This window comes from Lagenorhynchus albirostris, chromosome 3 (assembly GCF_949774975.1).
Source record: "Lagenorhynchus albirostris chromosome 3, mLagAlb1.1, whole genome shotgun sequence".
Classification (NCBI taxonomy): Eukaryota; Metazoa; Chordata; class Mammalia; order Artiodactyla; family Delphinidae; genus Lagenorhynchus; species Lagenorhynchus albirostris.
Window position 1 is genome coordinate 36,345,796 of NC_083097.1, and position 20,653 is coordinate 36,366,448.

Below are 20,653 nucleotides of genomic sequence, written 5' to 3' on the forward strand. Positions count from 1 at the left end.
GGTGGGAATGTAAATTGATACAGTCACCGTGGAGAACAGTATGGAGGTTCCTTAAAAAGCTAAAAATAGAACTACCATAGGACCCAACAATCCCACTACTGGACATATACCCTGAGAAAACCATACTTCAAAAAGAGTCATTGTACCACAATGTTCATTGCAGCTCTATTTACAATAGCCAGGACATGGAAGCAACCTAAGTGTCCATCGCCAGATGAATGGATAAAGAAGATGTGGCACATATATACAATGGAATATTACTCAGCCATAAAAAGAAATGAAATTGAGTTATTTGTAGTGAGGTGGCTGGACCTAGAGTCTGTCATACAGAGTGAAGTAAGTCAGAAAGAGAAAAACAAATACTGTATGCTAACACACATATATGGAATCTAAAAAAAAAAAAAGGTTCTGAAGAACCTAGGGAAAGGACAGGAATAAAGATGCAGACGTAGAGAATGGACTTGAGTACACAGAGATGGGTAAGGGTAAGCTGGGACGAAGTGAGATAGTGGCATGGACTTACATATATTACCAAATGTAAAATAGCTAGCTAGTGGGAAGGAGCCGTATAGCACATGGAGATCAGCTCAGTGTTTTGTGACCACATAGAAGGGTGGCATAAGGAGGGTGGGAGGGAGACGTAAGAGGGAGGAGATATGGGGATATATGTATATGTATAGCTGATTCACTTTGTTATAAAGCAGAAACTAACACACCACTGTAAAACAATTATACTCCAATAAAGATGTTAAAAAAATACTGATTTCTTTTTCTGATTATAAAAGTAGAATGTATAGAAAAGTGTAAAGACAGAAACAGAAATCACCGAGATCCTATATTCTTGAGGTATACTGCCCAATACTGTAGTTGCTAGCTACGCGTGGGTATTGAGTGCTTGGAATGTGGCTAGTCTGAAATGAAGTGCTCTAAATGTAAAATATACATTAAATTTCAAAGACTTAGTGTGAAATAAAAGCCCATTAATAGTTTTTTTACACTGATTACATAGTACTGAAATACTTTGAATATTTTGGGGTAAAGTATATTATGAAAATTAATTTAACCTATTTCTTTTTACTTTTTAATGTGGATATTAGAAAATTAAAAATCACATATGTGGCTTGCACCATATTTCTACTGGGCAGTACTGATCTACAGGATATATGCCGAGCCCTTTTCCTATACATTTACAGAAATTAAAAATTGTGATTGTATCATACTTACTTTTTTATAACCTAATTTTTCATTTAATGAAATATCAAGACCATTTTCTAATGCTGTTAAATGTTTTTCTATGACATCATTTTAAACTACTAAGCAGTGTTCTATCACATTGCACATAGTATATTTATTTAACAAATTTCTTATTTTTGGACATCAAAGTTATTTCCAGTATTAACTCCACAATGAATACTACTGTATATAACTCTACTGCATCTCAGTTTACTTATTAGGAAATATTCCTAGAGGTGGAATCATTGTAAAGGTTTTAAACATGTTTAAGGCTTTTGATAACTATTGCTAAATTGCTCTACAGAAAAGCTGTATTTTATATTCCCAGTACCAATGTTTAAGAGAGCTCATTTCTCTTAGCTGTCTACTTCATTTTTATTAAGGATTTCACTTAATTTCCGAGAAAGTGCTACATAATTTCATTTGAAAAACAAAGGTCTATTCTTTGTAAATAATTTTTATTTTCTGTGAACCTTTTAACCTACCTAAGGTTTAATTATTCTTAATTATTATGTTGTTGCTTAAAATTATTCTTGAGCTGCATCTTCTAAATGAATAATGAGTTAACTGTATACTTTTTAGGAGAACAACCAAGTATAATCTTGTAGAAAGGATTCCATCTGATGGTCACTAAAAAAATTTAAAATAACTGATTTTTCAGAGATAAATTTTTGGCATCAAGCAACTACTTTCTTTTCTTTTTGTATCAGATCCAATCAGTGGTTAATTTTTTTCTGTGCAGTTCAGAGCAAAAATGTCAGAAAAATCTTCTTCTGTTACGTGCAAAATAAGCAGATTTCCACTGGAGTTCATGGGCTGCTTGAGTGGTATTTACACCAGTGGGTTCATTGAATAGCAGAACATGCTGTTTATGTCATATCAAGCTTTGGCCAATCTGATAAACATGCCTAACAGTTCTGCTGTTTTAGTGACTCTGAGTTACTCTGGTCAACATTTCTCATACTCAAGACCAGAAGATACATCACAGGTGGACTTGGCTTTCCAATCCACTTTTCCTTATTGGTTTGCTTAGAGTTCCAGGCTTACAACTTGAGTACTGTGAGCCTCAGCTGGCAAACACCACAAGGTGGTGGTGGTACAGGCTGAACTCAATCATTACAGGATGAGAAGGGCAGGTGTGTGACAATCATTATTCTTGTTGGCTTTGATTTCTGTTTCTGACTGCCTTTATCAGTTCAGTATTCCTGTTTATCTGGGGCACTTGGAATTGAAATTGCCCTTTTAAGGTAGGGATGTGGGAAAAGGGATAATCTTTCTAAAACAAAGCGCTGATGATGAAGTGGATTTTTAAAAAACATTGTGTTAACGTGTGTGTGTGTTTGTGCATGTGTATGATTTCAATGCACCAAGCTATAATAGACTTAACTGGTTTGGGGTTTCCCAATGATTTTGTTGTGATTAGATGAGATGAACAAATATTTTAAAATACATTTTGGCCTCAGTGAAATTTTGCGATAGTAAACTTTAACAGGGAACTGAAGACTACGTGTGAAGAAAATTTTTGTTTATTTAAATCCCAGACACTGGCTGAAGATCCAGTACACAGAACAAGGCTGTCATATGCTTGCTTACCTAATTTGTAGTCCTTCATTGTCTTGTGACTTCTTTCTCCTACGAATTAATCTTGTCCATCTAGCTATGATTTTTCTCCATGTACGTTCCTTTCAAATGTGAACTGATAACCAAAATCCAAGAGGGAAAAATGTGTGTCTAGTCTCCTTAGCTATTAGCATAGGAAAAACTAATTGAGGTTATGTGTAGGATAAAATTGGTGTTTATGTAGTAAAGAGCAGAGGGGTGGTAGAGTTTAATTAGCAAATAAGAAAACTTTCCATATGCTAGTAGAAGAGGACTCTTGTTGGTGATGTTGCAAGACTCATAATGTCAGAGCCTCTTATTTTCTCCTTTTGCTTGTAAGTTGTTAACTATTTCTCCAGTTGAATCTTATGATGTAAGCCCTTTTCTGGTATGATAAACATTGAAAATGTCTGGCCACAGGAGCCAATAATATTGGTAAAATCCATAAATATATTAATTCTTGTATCCAATGCCCTTAAGAGTTTTTCTTTAGTATATATGTGGTAGGGAATGAGTAAACACAGTGGATATTTTTCACAAAGATGGCCAATAAATTTACTCTAGCTGTGCTGAATTAAGTTTTAATAGAAACAGAAAAATGTGATTATTTATATCATTTTAAATGGTGGAACAATTATAGAGTTAAGCATTTCTTTATTAATTAATAAAATAGAGCAAAGACCCAAGAAACACTAGAAAATAAGTACATGAATGCGGATGAGGAAGATAGAGAATTTCTTCCCACTTTTATGAAAAAAATATAACAACAAATATTTTTTATGTCAATTGATTTATTTCATTGTATATCTTTAAGATTTTCAGATGAAATATATAACTTTTGTGATTCTGTCAAAACAGGGATATTATAGGGATTTTAAAGTGGAAATATTTTTCCTACTGCTTAACAAATGTAGTCTGGGAAACTTTTTGGTCTAATAACTAGATACTGCTTTCTAGAAATCAGTGTTTCTCTTGGCTTACTTTTGTGATTCATCCATAACAATAGTAACTGGTCAATTAACCCAATACTTACTAAGTGCCAAACATTCACTCATTCATACATTTATCCAAAAAACACACACAGACATCCACCTTGTGCATAACACTCTTTTAACTTCAGTAAGGGATGCAATTAAAAACAAGTTATTTTGTGTCTCAGGGGAATTTGTAGTCTCAGAGAGAGAGAAGACATTACAGCAAATGAATAACACTGAGCTAAGTGAAGCATTAGATCAGTGAGGGAGTTTAATGAGTATCCTGTAGAGGGAAGAGGGAGAAACCACTATGAGTTGGGTTAGTCTGAAAAAACTAGTTGAAAATGGAGGTGTGGTAATCATGAGCAGGTTTGCACAGCTTCCATATGTCTATAAATACTTTGGTTCTAGAATTCCTCTACTCCAGCTCTTTTATTTAACTGATGAAGAAATTGAGGCCCAAAGCACATAAGCTCAGCTGAGGTGCAGTTCGGTGGTGGCTGAGGTGGGGCTGGAACCCAGTTTCCCAGCCTGTTAGTCCAAGGTGCTTTCTATTAGAGCAGTTTAAGAGATGGGCTAGTGGACCACAACAGACCTTTGTTGTTAATTTCTCTTGTTGACAATCCTTTTGTCAGATTTTCAAAATTTTAGGTTTGAAGTTTATATTTTTGACTTATTCAAAACTGTGTTAGTATTTACTGAGAAGACATGATTATTTATGTGCCATTTTTCTGTACTAGGAAAGTGGTTTTCACTGAATGAATTTGCAACTTAGAGTAGCAATATGTGAAAGAAAATGTTTTGGGGTTTGTCAGCCCCCGCCTTTATTCTTTACCTCTCATGGCCCTAATGGCCTCCTTTCTTATTTCCTTCAATAAAGAAATCTTTCAACAGCTCTTACACATGCTGTATTTTCTTGACAAAGCCTACCAGGAAAGCAGTGTTTGAAAGGTTCAGTACTGCTTCCAATCTTAGGCTTTATCTTTGAAATTTTGCACACTAAGTTAAAATATTGCTACATTTGTGGCCTGGGATCGTCCCTGCTAATTCCATATGAAGCAAGAGTGCCAAGGAACTATTAGAACTCCCCTTGTGAATTTGCTTGGTGAGCAGTTCTGAACTTGGCGTTTTAATCTCTCCATCAGGATCAACGTGATCCTGTGTTAAAGCCAAGGTCAAGTGGGATAAGCAGTTGAACTTTCTCTGTCTTGCGTGGCTCGTTGAAACATGTAACCTTTATAGGCTTGGTTTCTGCTTTGGAGGGGAATCTGAAGTCCAGATGTTTCTTTCCTTCCTTTGAAAACCCTTTTCATTTTACTAGGCTTGGTGTCAGAAAAGCAATTGGGGGTAGATTAGGTAGGAGGTGGAAGGTCAGTGTTTCCTTTGCTAGTATTGCAAAATAAGAGGTTTTGGTGTTTGTTTATTTCTGTTTTCCTCCAGTTGGGCCACTGAGAGTAAGTCACTGACTCTGAAGACATAGATTTCCCTCATGTGTCAGCAGTGGCTAAGGAGTCAAGGTAAGTGAAGAAAAGATGGGCGGCAGCCATCTGATCCCTTTTGGTTGGCAGAAAATAAACCCTTAAGTAACCAGCTGCCACCTTTTAAGACTTTTTTCTCCAATGCAGTCAATGTAAATGACTCCCTTCTTCCACAAAGTGCTCTAATTTTTTTGTTACTAAAAACCTATGAATAAAACAGTAGCTAAGCTGCTTTTCTCCTTCTAATGCAGTCCTATATTTTCTTAGATGAACCAACATGCATGCATTATCTTTAATTACAAGTGACATTTATGGCCAAATTTATAGGTCCTGTCATTTCACGTGGCTTACTAACAAGTCCCTTCAAATAACTGTCCTTTAACAACTTCAAGTGGTTGGGCTTCTGCTTCAGAACAGCGCATGGAACAGCCTATCCACTGGCCATATATTCAATTCTGACTATTTCTGCCTGAAGGTAGTAGTCTAAACCTCCAATTCATATTTTCTGTGAAGTCTATGAATAATGGTAAATAATTCCCTGGCTAATTTCATGAGCACAAAATAACTAAAAGAAACACAAACAAAAACTCAAAGAATGGAGGACACATATAAATATTCTAGAATTTTATGGTCGGGAAGTGACCCTTGCAATAAAATTGCAAATTGTTGTTGGGTTCCATGACTAAGAATCACTGCCACATTTGGGGATAAAAATAAGTATGTGTGAATTCTTCTGTTAATCATTTCTTCTTGTTTTGTCCTTGTCTAGTAGCCAAAATTAACTTTCTGTCCTTTTGTCACTAACTGGGGAGTACCGCTAACTCCTTGACAGAGTAGGTGGTATAATGTAGGTACTAGACAGAAGATGGGTTTTCAATTCTCATTGCACATTAGAATCACATGGTGAGCATTTAAGAAATATTGTTGTCTAGACTCCTCTTCCCAGGCTTCTGACTGAATTGGTCTGGTGCTGAGGGGGAAGGAAGGTGACACTGATTTCTTTTTAAAATATTTCCAAATGACTCTAATGGACCAAGGCTGAAAACCATGAGAGCTAAATGACAGAAAGGCTACTACCTATGTTAGGGCGTTTCAACAGGAAAAGATAGATTCTCCTTTCAGAAAAAAACAAAGGAAAACAGTCATTCCTTTTTCATTATATATTCATAGTGAAATTTTCAACCTCCATAGTTAAAGGTTGAAAATTTTTGATGGAATTAAAATTAAGCCTGTGTTTTATTCTTCATAACAAAAAGTGAATAGTGACATAGATAACTATTTCCATTAAGAGAGACTTTGCTTCTTAGGTCAAGTTTGCAAGTTATGATGAATTTATAGAAAATTTTTGTAAATGTGAACCAATAATCTTGCTTTTTATGCCTAATCTAATTTGAGCATTTACACTTTTTAAGTGTTCTTGAGTTGAGCATATAAATGTTTTCTGCTGTCATTTGAAATCGTGCATTTCTAGCTGGACTGTAAGCTCCTTGGAGGTGGTTTACTGTCTTTTTTTGTTTGTTTTTACTTTTGCAATGTGTAGCACAGTTCTTGGTCCACAGTAAGCACTTAATATATACTTCTCAGTTGACTTTTCACACTGATGAAAAGAAGAATTAAATAGTCACTTGATACAAGATGGAGAACTAGTTCAGCTGATATTAGTTGAATATAGTCTTCATAAGACTGAAGACAAAGAAAAAGCTATGCTGAAATCTCATGGTAGATCTAAGTGCAGAGAGACAAAAAAGTCTAGGATAAGGTAATGAGCTGAAAAAGGTGCTAAAGAAGTACAAGAAATTCTGGAAGACAAAATGGTGGAATTCACTGCTATGGCACAGAATAAAGAAAAAAGAATGAAAACAAATGAAGACAGCCTAAGAGATCTCTGGGACAATATTAAACACAACAACATTTGCATTGTAGGGGTACCAGAAGAAGAAGAGAGAGAAAGGACCAGAGAAAATATTTGAGGAGATTATAGTCAAAAACTTCCCTAACATAGGGAAGGAAATAGCCACCCAAGTCCAGGAAATGCAGAGAGTCCCATACAGAATAAACCCAAGGAGAAACACACCGAGACACATAGTACTCAAATTGGCAAAAATTAAAGACAAAGAAAAATTATGAAAAGAAGCAAGGGAAAAATGACAAATAACATACAAGGGAACTCCCATAAGGTTAACAGCTGATTTCTCAGCAGAAACTCTACAAGCCAGAAGGGAGTGGCATGATATACTTAAAGTGATGAAAGGGAAGAACCTACAACCAAGATTACTATATCTGGCAAGGATCTCATTCAGATTTTATGGAGAAATCAAAAGCTTTACAGACAAGCAAAAGCTAAAAGAATTCAGCACCACCAAACCAGCTCTACAACAAATGCTAAAGGAACTTCTCTAAGTGGGAAACACAAGAGAAGTAAAGGACCTACAAAAACAAATCCAAAACAATTAACAAAATGGTAATAGGAACATACGTATCGATAATTACACTAAACATGAATGGATTAAATGCTCCAACCAAAAGACAGAGGCTTGCTGAATGGATACAAAAACAAGACCCATATATATGCTGTAAACAAGAGACCCACTTAAGACCTAGGGACACATTCAGACTGAAAGTGAGGGGATGGTAAAAGATATTCCATGCAAATGGAAATCAAAAGAAATCTGGAGTAGCTATACTCATATCAGATAAAATAGACTTTAAAATAAAGAATGTTACAAAAGACAAGGAAGGACACTACATAATGATCAAGGGATCAATCCAAAAAGAAGATATAACAATTATAAATATATATGCAGCCAACATAGGAGCACCTCAATACATAAGGCAAATGCTAACAGCTATAAAAGAGGAAATCAACAGTAACACAATAATAGTGGGGGACTTTAACACCTCACTTACACCAATGGACAGATTATCCAACATGAAAATAAATAAGGAAACACAAGCTTTAAATGACACAATAGACCAGATAGATTTAATTGATATTTATAGGACATTCCATCCAAAAACAGCAGACTACACTTTCTTCTCAAGTGCGCACGGAACATTCTCCAGGATAGATCACATCTTGGGTCACAAATCAAGCCTCAGTAAATTTAAGAAAATTGAAGTCGTATCAAGCATCTTTTCTGATCAAATGCTATGAGATTAGACATGAATTACAGGGAAAAAAACATAAAAAACACAAACACACGGGGGCGTGGTTACTAAATAACCAAGAGATCACTGAAGAAATCAAAGAGGAAATAAAAAATACCTAGGGATAAATGACAACGAAAACATGACAATCCAAAACCTATGGGATGCAGCAAAAGCAGTTCTAAGAGGGAAGTTTATAGCTATACGAGCCTACCTCAAGAAACAAGAAAAATCTCAAACAGTGTAACCTTACACTTAAAGGAACTAGAGAAAGACGAACAAACAAAATTCAAAGTTACTAGAAAGAAAGAAGTCATAAGGATCAGAGCAGAAATAAATGAAACAGAAACAAAGAAAACAATAGCAAAGATCAATAAAACTAAAACCTGGTTCTTTGAGAAGATAAACAAAATTGATAAACCTTTAGCCAGACTCATCAAGAAAAAGAGGGAGATGACTCAAATCAATAAAATTAGCAATGAAAAAGGAGAAGTTACAACAGACACCACAGAAATGCAAAGCATCCTACGAGAGTACTACAGGCAACTCTATGACAATAAAATGGACAACCTGGAAGAAATGGACAAATTCTTAGAAAGGTATAACCTTCCAAGACTGAACCAGGAAGAAATAGAAAATATGAACAGACCAATCACAAGTGATGAAATTGAAAGTGTGATTAACCATCTTCCAACAAACAAAAGTCCAGGACCAGATATCTTCACAGATGAATTCTATCAAACATTTAGAGAAGAGCTAACACCCATCCTTCTCAAAGTCTTCCAAAAAATTGCAGAGGAAGGAACACTCCCAACCTCATTCTATGAGGCCACCCTGACACCAAAACCAGATAAAGATACTACAAAAAAAGAAAATTACAGACCAATATCACTGATGAATATAGATGCAAAAATCCTCAACAAAATACTAGCAAACAGAATCAAAGAACACATTAAAAGCATCATACACCATGGCCAAGTGGGATTTATCCCAGGGATGCAAGGATTTTTCAATATACACAAATCAATCAATGTGATACACCATATTGACAAATTGAAGAATAAAAACCATACGATCATCTCAATAGATGCAGAAAAAGCTTTTGAAAAAATTCAGCATGGATTTATGATAAAAACTCTCCAGAAAGTGGGCATAGAGGGAACCTACCTCAACATAATAAAGGCCATATATGACAAACCCACAGCAAACATCATTCTTAATGGTGAAAAACTGAAAGCATTTCCTCTAAGATAAGGAACGAGACAAGGATGTCCACTCTCGCCACTATTATTCAACATAGTTTTGGAAGTGCTAACCATGGCAATCAGAGAAGAAAAAGAAATAAAAGGAATCCAAATTGGAATAGAAGAAGTAAAACTGTCACTGTTTGCAGATGACATGATACTATACATAGAGAGAGAATCCTAAAGATGCCACCAGAAAACTACTACAGCTAATCAATGAATTTGGTAAAGTTGCAGGACACAAAATTAATGGACAGAAATCTCTTGCATTCCTATACACTAATGATGAAAAATCTGAAAGAGAAATTATGTAAACACTCCCATTTACCATTGCACTAAAAAGAATAAAACACCTAGGAATAAACCTACCTAGGGAGACAAAAGACCTGTATGCAGAAAACTATAAAACACTGATGAAATAAATTAAAGATGATACCAACAGATGGAGAGATATACCATGTTCTTGGATTGGAAGAATCAATGTTGTGAAAATGACTCTACTACCCAAAACAATCTGCAGATTCAATGCAATCCCTATCAAATTACCAATGGCATTTTTTACGGAACTAGGACAAAAAATCTTAAAATTTGTATGGAGACACCAAAGACCCCGAATAACCAAAGCAGTCTTGAGGGAAAAAAATGGAGCTGGAGGAATCAGACTCCCTGGCTTCAGACTATACTATAAAGCTACAGTAATCTAGACAATATGGTACTGGCACAAAAACAGAAACATAGATCAATGGAACAAGATAGAAAGCCCAGAGATAAATCCACACACCTATGGTCAACTAATCTATGACAAGGGAGGCAAGGATATACAATGTAGAAAAGACAGTCTCTTCAGTAAGTGGTGCTGAGAAAACTGGACAGCTACATGTAAAAGTAAGAAATTAGAACACTTCTTGACACCACTACACAAAAATAAACTCAAAATGGATTAGAGACCTAAACGTAAGACCAGACACTATAAAACTCTTAGAGGAAAACATAGGAAGAACACTCTTTGACATAAATCACAGCAAGATCTTTTTTGATCCACCTCCTAGAGTAATGGAAATAAAAACAAAAATAAACAAATGGGACCTAATGAAACTCCAAAGCTTTTCACAGCAAAGGAAACCATAAAGAAGAGTAAAAGACAACCCTCAGAATGGGAGAAAATATTTGCAAACGAATGAACAGATAAAGGATTAATTTCCGAAATATATAAACAGCTCATGCAGCTCAATACTAAAAGAAAAAAAAAAAACCGCATCCGAAAAATGGGCAGAAGACCTAAATATACATTTCTCCAAAGAAGACATACAGATGGCCAAGAAGCACATGAAAAGCTGCTCAACATCACTAATTATTAGAGAAATGCAAATCAAAACTACAATGAGGTATCACCTCACAGTAGTTAGAATGGGCATCATCAGAAAATCTACAAACAACAAATGCTGGAGAGGGTGTGGAGAAAAGGGAACCCTCTTGCACTGGTGATGGGAATGTAAATTGATACAGCCACTGTGGAGAACAGTATGGAGGTTCCTTAGAAAACTGAAAATAGAATTACCATGTGATCCAGCAGTCCTACTACTGGGCATATACCCTCAGAAAACCATAATTCAAAAAGACACATGCACCCCAATATTCATTGCAGCACTATTTACAATAGCCAGGTCATGGAAGCAACCTAAATGCTCATCAACAGACGAATGGATAAAGAAGATGTGGTACATATATACAATGGAATATTACTCAGCCATAAAAAGGAATGAAATTGGGTCATTTGTTGAGATGTGGCTGTATCTAGAGGCTGTCATACAGAGTGAAGTAAGTCAGAAAGAGAAAAACAAATATCGTATATTAACGCATATATGTGGAACCTAGAAAAATGGTACAGATGAACTGGTTTGCAGGGCAGAAATTGAGACACAGATGTAGAGAACAGACGTATGGACACCAAGGCGGGGAAAGCTGTGGGGGGTGGGGATGGTGGTGTGATGAATTGGGCGATTGAGATTGACATGATGTGTATAAAATTGATGACTAATAAGAACATGCTGTTTAAAATAAATAAATAAAATTAAATTAAAAAAAAACCTAATACTATCTTTTGGTTATTTGTATGGAACTATGTTAATATAAATGTTTCAGACATTACATGAAATTCTTAAAAATCTTATATGTTCTGGTATAATGTTATAAGTCATAATTCTAGTTATTACTTTAAAATGTATATCTCAGAAATAACTAAATTTCCTTGTCAATTGCATTATTATGAACTTTCATCAAATCTTTAACCGTGGTCATTTTTAAGTCTTTTGTCATTTACAGACAGTTCTGGTGTACTCTGATGCTTTTGCAAAAATGTTCCTATAAAAGGGTTTCATCTTCAAGGAATTCATGGAAAGGACTCTGACAAGCACAGGTTTCTGGTAACTGACTATACTGCTGAAGTGAATGAATAAGCATTTTCAGAACTCTAATGGAAAACTGATGAATTCATAAAAGTGCTAACAAAAGATCAAGATGAAAACAAAATTAATTACATGGGACTGAGTGAACTGATGAGGATGATTGTAATTTTTGTGACTTTCTGTTTGAATAAAAAAAGAACCAACATACTATATATATATATAAAAAAAAGAAATTCTAATATTTTCTTATTTACTTAGCCAGTTTTAAATGCAGACCTGTAGTCTTTGGCTGACTGAGCTATGGCAGTGTAGTCTGATGCCAAAAGCATGGGTTTTTGGATTCAGGCACACTCAGGTTCAAATGCCATCCCTGCCATTCCCTAGCAATAGGATCTTGAACAAATTATTTAGTTTTTTTCAGATTCCATTTTATCATGTATAAATGAAGAACACAATCATACTGACCTTTTAGGACTATCAAGTGTTTTGAGGAGATAATGTATAGTACACATCCTAGGTGCATAATATTATTTGGCCAAGATCACAGATTTCTAGAAAAGGCCATTGTGTGAAGGATCCAAGTGAACAGTTTTTTATGCATTTTCTGGGCATGCTCTGGCCACTCCCTCTCCCTGGGAAGGCTACATAGGTCAAAGCAGTAATTATTATAATTCAGCTGCTTATATTTGTATAGCAATAGCATGGTGTAGTGGAAAGAATGCAGGGATTAGTATCTGATACCCTAGGTTCAAGTCACAGCTCTGACGCTTATTGTCTCCTCTTCCCTTATCTGCCAAATAAGGGGTCCTAATTCTCTGTTGGTCCATCTCTTGAGGTTGCTATGGGCAATAGTGACAGAGCCAATGAGAAAGTGATTTTGCAATTGTACAGAGTTGCCCAAATGTAATTATAAAAAACAGAAAGCATTCCTATTCTTAGAACTTAGAAAATCTATAAATAGAAGGGGTTACAGCCTAATCATTTAGTTTCAGTCCAGTGATGGTAAGCATTCCATTGAAGATACAGATGAGTAAGTGCCATTCAGTTTACTCTATTTTTAATCATGGAATTGGCCCTGGGAATAAACATGAAGCTCAAAAGTATCTTTAGCTGCATAAAACTAGATTCTACAAAAAATTTAAAAAAATAATGTATGATCTTATAGATGTTAAAATTCTCACTTGGGCACAGTGACCCAGCAAATAATTCCTTTATTTGAAGGCAATTACCTACCTTGTGGCTGACATGTTTATAAAGAAAACCCAAAGCATTTAGTTTCTGTTTGTTTTTGTTTAGGTTGGTTTTTCCATTGTCTTGCCCTGGGTCCAAAGAAAGCCTGCACATAATAGGAATGGCATGGAGCTATTTTAAAAAATGTGGCCAGAGGAGGAGCTAAAGCCTAAGAACTGTCACCGCAGAAATAAACAGTATCTACTTTTATGACTTGACTTTAGTAACAATGGGACCCACAGAACGCCTGCCACCCGCTACAGGCAGGGCATTACCACCCTTTGTTCCACTTTCTGCATTTATCCACCCACCAAACGTACCTATTGCCACATCTATTTCCCATGCCAGGAGCATTTACTTTTCTCCCAGTGTTCAAGTTTGGATATACTTCCTTTCTGGAGATATATCAAAGTCAGTCTCTAGCCTGACGTCTAGAGTGCAGGAGAGTTTAGTCATAGCTTGGTCCAACTTCTGAACGACGATATTAAGCTTATGATTTCTGAAATGTTTACATTAGCTCTAGCCATGCCGTCTACTGCAATTGTTGACGCTAATACTGTTCCCTCCAGATGAGAGAACAAGATCAGCAGCTGAGATTGTTTTGTGTTCTACTTGCAGATGTCCTTAAACTAATGAAAGCCAGAGTGTATTTCTTTCTCTGATCACATGATCAGAAAGCCAGGGTTGTTGGGGACATTCAGGAAAGCTTTACTTCTCAAGGTCAACAAATTACTGGGGGAAAATAATATGAGGCTTCGTTAGACATTGCCTCAGAAGATTTATGAGGCAACCTGCTTCCTTGGGTATATTTCAGAGGCCCCTCAAAGCCTTGTATGTGGAAAAGAGTGCTGTGTTTTAATAGCATCTGCTTTGCCATTACTTTTTAAACTGCAGTTTTCGGTATGTAAAACAAGCATTGAATTCAAGTAATTTTCAATCAGCTAAAAAGCTGCTTTATTTTCACAACAATTTTGGCTTTGTAGACATGGTTTTGGAACATACCCTGCCTGGTCTTAGAAATATGCATAGAAAGAACCTTGCTTCGTTTTTCCTTTTGTTTTCATTTGTTTAATATTATACTAATGGACAAGTTGGGGCAACTAAAGAGACAGAAAAAGCAGCAAATTAAGGGAAGGGTGATTTTAATTAACTAACTCTTTTTAAAGCTGCTGAAATCTGCCCCTTGGATTGGCAATGCTTCATCATTAGAACCAGACAGACCCTGAAAAAACTTTTTTTCTTTTTCTTTAGATTTTTTTTTTTTAAAGGAATGATCTTTTTACAAGGTTTTCCACATTGCCCTTGAGAGACAGGTATAGTTTTAGATCTTTACTTGAAGGAAAATATGTGAAGATATTTTTACATCTGCATGGGCCTTATTCCATGATAGAAAAAAATAATGCAATGGGAACCCTATGCATACAACAAAAACTATTTTTGACTTGTACACCGTGGAAGCTGTGTGCTTTATTACAGGAGGATAATGCAGCTAAGGAATTTAGACAACAGTCTGAGGTTTGCTGTAATGTTTTTTTGAAATGCAACTATCTAAAGATTTTTTTCTAATCTGCTAAGCTTGGATCTTTGAACATTCAAAGCCTGAGAAAAACCCATTTGATTCTTTTTACCATAGTATTATTAAAGAATATACATAGTATTATTAAAGAATATACAGTAGTCTTCTGTTTAGAAACCTATTTGGTATATCCAGCCATTAGATGTATTAAGCTTTTTCTATAAAACACTTTACTATTGTATTTTAATTTTGAACATATATGAGCTTCTCTTAGCCGTATAATAAATATATAGATAAATATGTATTCACCTGCCCTGCTAATGAAGCTATTGTTTCCCAAACTAAATGTCTTCACTTAAGAGAAACTTTATTAATAGTGGTGATAGCTGACATTTATTGAATACTGATTACAAGACAGAAGAGTGCTAGGCATTTTACATGCGGCAAAGAATGGCTGTTTTCTCCCATCCTGTTTCCTCTTCTTCCTGCCAAACCAACTAGTACATTTCCACCCTCATTTGTAATTAGGTGTGGCCATGTGAGTTAGTTCTTGCCAAGGGACTGTGAATAACAGTGGTGTGTCCCACTTCCGGGTCTACTCCATAAAATCGTCCCACATGTGATACTCTGTGCTCTTTCCTTTTCTGCTGGCTTGATGCAGAGAAGAACGTAATGTTAGAAATGATGTGTTGAAAAGGGTATGGTTACAAGATGAAAAGAGCTTTGGTTCCAATACCCCTGTTTGAAATAGAGCCCCCTGATAATCAGGAATACCCTTTTGGGATTGTATGTGTGTGAGAAATAAATTTTTCTCATGTTAGAGTCATTATGTATTTGGACATTTATTTGTTGTAACAGCTAGCATTACTTTAACACATATATATTATTTAATTCTTTGCCCTTTGGGATAGGAATATTATTTTACCCATTTTATGGATGAAGAAGCTGGCTCATAGAGATTTTTAAAAATGATGACTCATTTAAAAATGATTTTTTAAAATGGAACATAGTTCCTAAATGGTAGAGCTAGGACTTGATCCAGATTCTGTTTATAGAGGTCTTTTTCTTATGTTATAATTACCAGTAAGAAATAAGACAGTCTGTAAGCTCCAAATCTTATACTTTGCACTACACAGTTACACGCCCTTTAGGATTAAAAAAAATATTGTTTGCATACTAAGATTTCAATAAATTCCTGTATTCATCAACCTGTGTCTTTAGTTTGTAGGTTGTACTCAGCAAAATTTTTGTGATGATAATTGGGATAGTTTTTTCCAATGACAATTAAGATTTATTTAAGTTATATAACACTAATATTTTAGAGTAAAAAAAGTTAAAAGAAATTATATCACTAGAGTGTCATTATATGAAGGTTCATAATCAATACTATCAAATAATATGTCTATAGTGTGCATTTTTCAAAACACTTTTTTTAGTTTAAATTGATTGTTAAAATCATTAGCAGTAACTTTTGTTACTGCTTAATATTTTACTCAAGTTATTTTCACTGAACTATTTCATGGTTTCAATCATAGGAAATTTTCACAGTCATTTTAAATCTGATGAGGTCTGTAGTTTTAGATCCCTGTGTCTCATTGTCATTCAAGTGACTGGGCTCTCCCATATCTATCAAGGGATAGCATTGTAACTGCATCATGATGTTTGGATCATTGGAAAGGATGTTTTGAGCTGTTGCCATAATATATGCACAATCAAGTTAATAAGCACAGTAAATGCATCATAGGATAATACGGCTTTAAATGTAGAGACTTTGCATGTTTATTTAAAAAAAAAAAAAAAAAAAAAAAGAAGACAGAAGAACCAGTATCTGAAGTCTTGAAAGTTAAGCAAGTACATGCCCAAAGAGAAAAAGCCTACTGGTTAGTGGAAAAACTTGAACATCAATTATATTAACAGAAAGCATTCTCAAGGTCCAAAACAAGTAGCGAAGTACATGAAGGCATTGCAGAAGCTCACAATTTGTATAACAAAATACTTGAAATACCAGAGGAAATACACTTTTGCTATTGTTTTATAAAATAACATATTTATTCATGGTTAATAACTAATTACAACATTCCATGCGAAGGACCAAAGTCTTTCATTTTCTTGTTGAAACCTGGGAATGGTTTCCATAATAAAAAATGAAAACAAAAATTACTTCTCAGTAACAGAATGATCAGTTTGTTTCACTGGAGAGTGTTGTTTGGCAGTTTTCTCTTTATCTAACTAAAGGACCCTGCTAATTCTCAACATTACCTGTTACTCTTGACCTCATCCCTGTAGGAGTAGAGTCTAGTTTTGGGGCCAAACCTCCTAGAGGAACACAGGTCCTACTCTTTTTACATAGAAAGTTCCATTTAGTTCTGGCAATACAAGGCTTTCTGGTTCAAAGAGAAGAGTCTTATAAGACTTCTTGGACACCAAATAACTCTTACAAAACAGCATTTTGATGAATTAAGTGTAAATGAATCAGAAACATATGGATTAAATTTCCTTTGAAATATGCGTGCCTTTTCTGAATTAAGGGGGGAAATGTTTGGCAAAATGTATTTTGCTGAACCCAAAACACTAGGATAAAGCTCAGTGTTTTCCTGGACCCCCAAATTATGCTGGAGTCTCTTTTCTTTTAAAATTAATTCATGTTTAGGCTTAATACAGCTTATTTTTCAAAAATTGAAAATGGCTTTACGTTGACCTCTAATTACTTCTCTGGATTTGTGCTTTCTCTTGTTCTTGATAAAACCCCTGACACTTAGAAGTATGCATCCAACTATATGTTCATGTGTCATCAGACTTTCCATAGAAGAAATGCATTTTGCTTTCCTGTCAATAATTGTGTAATCTTTTGTTTTTCATTATTATTACTTTATGGCTCTTCACTTTTTTCCAAATTTTTATTTTTAAAATTTCCAAACATACACAAAAGCTGAAAGAACAGTGCAATTAATATCCATACTTCATTTATGTAAATACAGTATTTATGCTGCCACAGATACTTTCTCTCTCTCCCTTTTTTATGAATTTTATTTTATTTTTTATACAGTAGGTTCTTATTAGTTATCTATTTTATGCATATTAGTGTATATATGTCAATCCCAATCTCCCAATTCATCCCACCACCCCCAACGTTTTCCCCCTTGGTGTCCATACATTTGTTCTCTACATCTGTGTCTGTATTTCTGCCTTGCAAGCCAGTTCATCTGTACCATTTTTCTGGGTTCCACATATATGTGTTAATATATGATATTTGTTTTTATGACTTCACTCTGTATGACAGTCTCTAGGTCCATCCACATCTTATAATTGTGTAATCTTAAGTTTACATCTTATTCAAACTTAAAATTACTATGTAAGTTGTTTAGAATTTTCACCCATGCTGTGGTCACTTGGAAAAGGCACAAACTAGAAAGACTTTTGAAGATGAAGAGTAAAGAGACGTCAGGCTCCCATTTTACAGAGATAAATGTAGTGACACCCAATGAGGAAGCTTGTGTGGTGAGGGTGGTTCTATACCTGTTCTGCTGCTGTGAAGAGTATGTCCACTCCTTTTCCACCTTCCTCATTTTGCCATGGTGATAGAGGAGGAAATGAGCTTAGTTTTTATTCCCTAAATTTCAGTATCCTTTTTACATCTTTGACTTAATTTACCTCTTTGAGTGAGCTTATGCTAAGAAGGGGCAGAAGAGTAAACACTTACACAGCTGAGCTGTGTGCATTGGCAGACAGCTATTCTTTTATCTGAGAATTCTAGATAAGGAATGCAGGACTTCTGACTTCCCCAGTCTGCTCTAGACACTCATTCTTTTCTTCACTAAACTATAAGCAAGAAAGTCTTCTTCATTTTCTCACTTAAACCAAACTTTCTCCCCTCAGGGTATTTGTTTGAATGACCCAGAAGTAAATTCAGTCAAAAACATGAAGGAGTTTAAGATAGTTAGCTGTTCTAGTTTTGAAAATTCCTGTTGCAAATACTTGTAAAAAATTGGAAAATTTTGATCTCAACACTTTTCCCATCATTTTCAAGGATGCAATAAATTAAAATTAGTTAACTATATAAGTTTCTAATTCATTTTCATGTTATACTTTTATTTTCTAGGCTTTTAACTTCAGGACAAGTTTTAAGAGATTGTTTATTTTTTCTTAAAGACCATATCTGGAATTAGGTAAGCTGCCACTTGGTTAGTATTTCCCGAAGTGTGTTCTATAGAACATTATTTCTGTGAGATATTATGGATGTTAGGAGGAAAATTATGGTCAAATTATTTTAGGAAACTCTGGAGTAAACAAATTTGATCAGATTTCTTTTTGGAAGAATTCTTAGCAACTTTAATATGTTAATTTATCTTGTAATTTTAAGAATAGGATGCAAGATGCAGAGTTTCTAGCATTTGTTTTTATTAAGGCAATTTTTTTAAGAGCAGTTTTATGCTCACAGCAAAATTGAGGGAAAGGTACAGAGATTTCTCATATACCCCTGTTCCCAAAAAATACACAGCGTTTCCCATTATCAACCTCCCCCACCAGAGTGGTACGTTTGTTACAGTTGACGAACCTGCATTGACACATTATAAACACCCAAAGTCCATAGCTTACATTACGGTTACATTATGGTTTACATATGGTTGTATATTGTATGGGTTTGGAAAAATGTATAATGATATGTATCCATCATTATGGTACCATATAGAGTACTTTTCACTGCTCTAAAAATCCTCTATGCTCTACCTATTCATCTCTCCCCTACAATTCCTAGAAACCACTGATCTTTTTACTGTTTCCATGGTTTTGCCTTTTTCAGAATGTCGTATAGTTGGAATCATGTTTTTTTATCCACTCTGACAATCTCTGTCTTTCAGCAGGTGCATTTGGACCATTGATCTGTAAGATGATTATTGATATAGTTGGATTAATATTTACCAGGTTTGTTACTACTTTCTATTTGTTCCCCTTGTTCTATTTTGGCCTTGCATTCTTTTTCTGTCTTTTGTGGTTTTAATTGAACATTTTAAATGATTCCATTTTCTCTCCTTTCTTACATATCAGTTATACCTTTTTTTTCTTTTTTAAACTTTAATTGTTGCCCTAGTTTGCAATATAAAATTCCAACATCTCTGCTGTGTCTGGTTCTGACGCTTGCTCTCTCTCTTCAGGTTGTGATTTTGCCTTTCGCTATGCTTTGTGATTTTTCTTGATAGTCAGACAGGATGTGTCAGGTAAAAGGAATTGCTGTAAATAGGCCTTCAGTAATGTGATAGTGAGTTTGAGAGGAGGGCAAGTGTTCTATAGACCTGTGATTAGGTCTCAGTCTTTTAGTAAGCCTATGTCTCTGAAATGTAAAATTTACAAGAGATTTTTTCTCCTCCCTTGGGTGAGACAGGATGGCAGAATGGGTGGTGGTGGGCGTTTTTCTTCTCCCACTTAGAAGGCTAGTGGAAGCTGGAGTCAGGTATTTCCCTTCTCTTAGGTCGTTTAGGCTCTGATAATACCCCAGCTGTGGTTAATTCTGGCTCTGGTTAACTGGTTTCCCCTGTGCGCAGGCCTTATTTAGAAGAACAGCGTGCTCTCACGCATCTCAGAAGTGGTTCTTTCTCTCTTCTGCTGGAAGCACAGGGAATTTTTCTCTGTGGAGAAGCGGTCGGTCTGGAGGTGATTCTCACAATATCATGGCTGCCTTCCTATGACTGGGTCTCCCTGAAGTTCTTAACTCTTAGAGTTGTCCACACGGAACCTCCAGCAATTCGTGAATTACATTTCGGATTTTTGTTCCTGTGGAGGTTTCTGCTCATGAATTTCTGCTCTGGTAAGTTGTGACTCCCCGTATTTG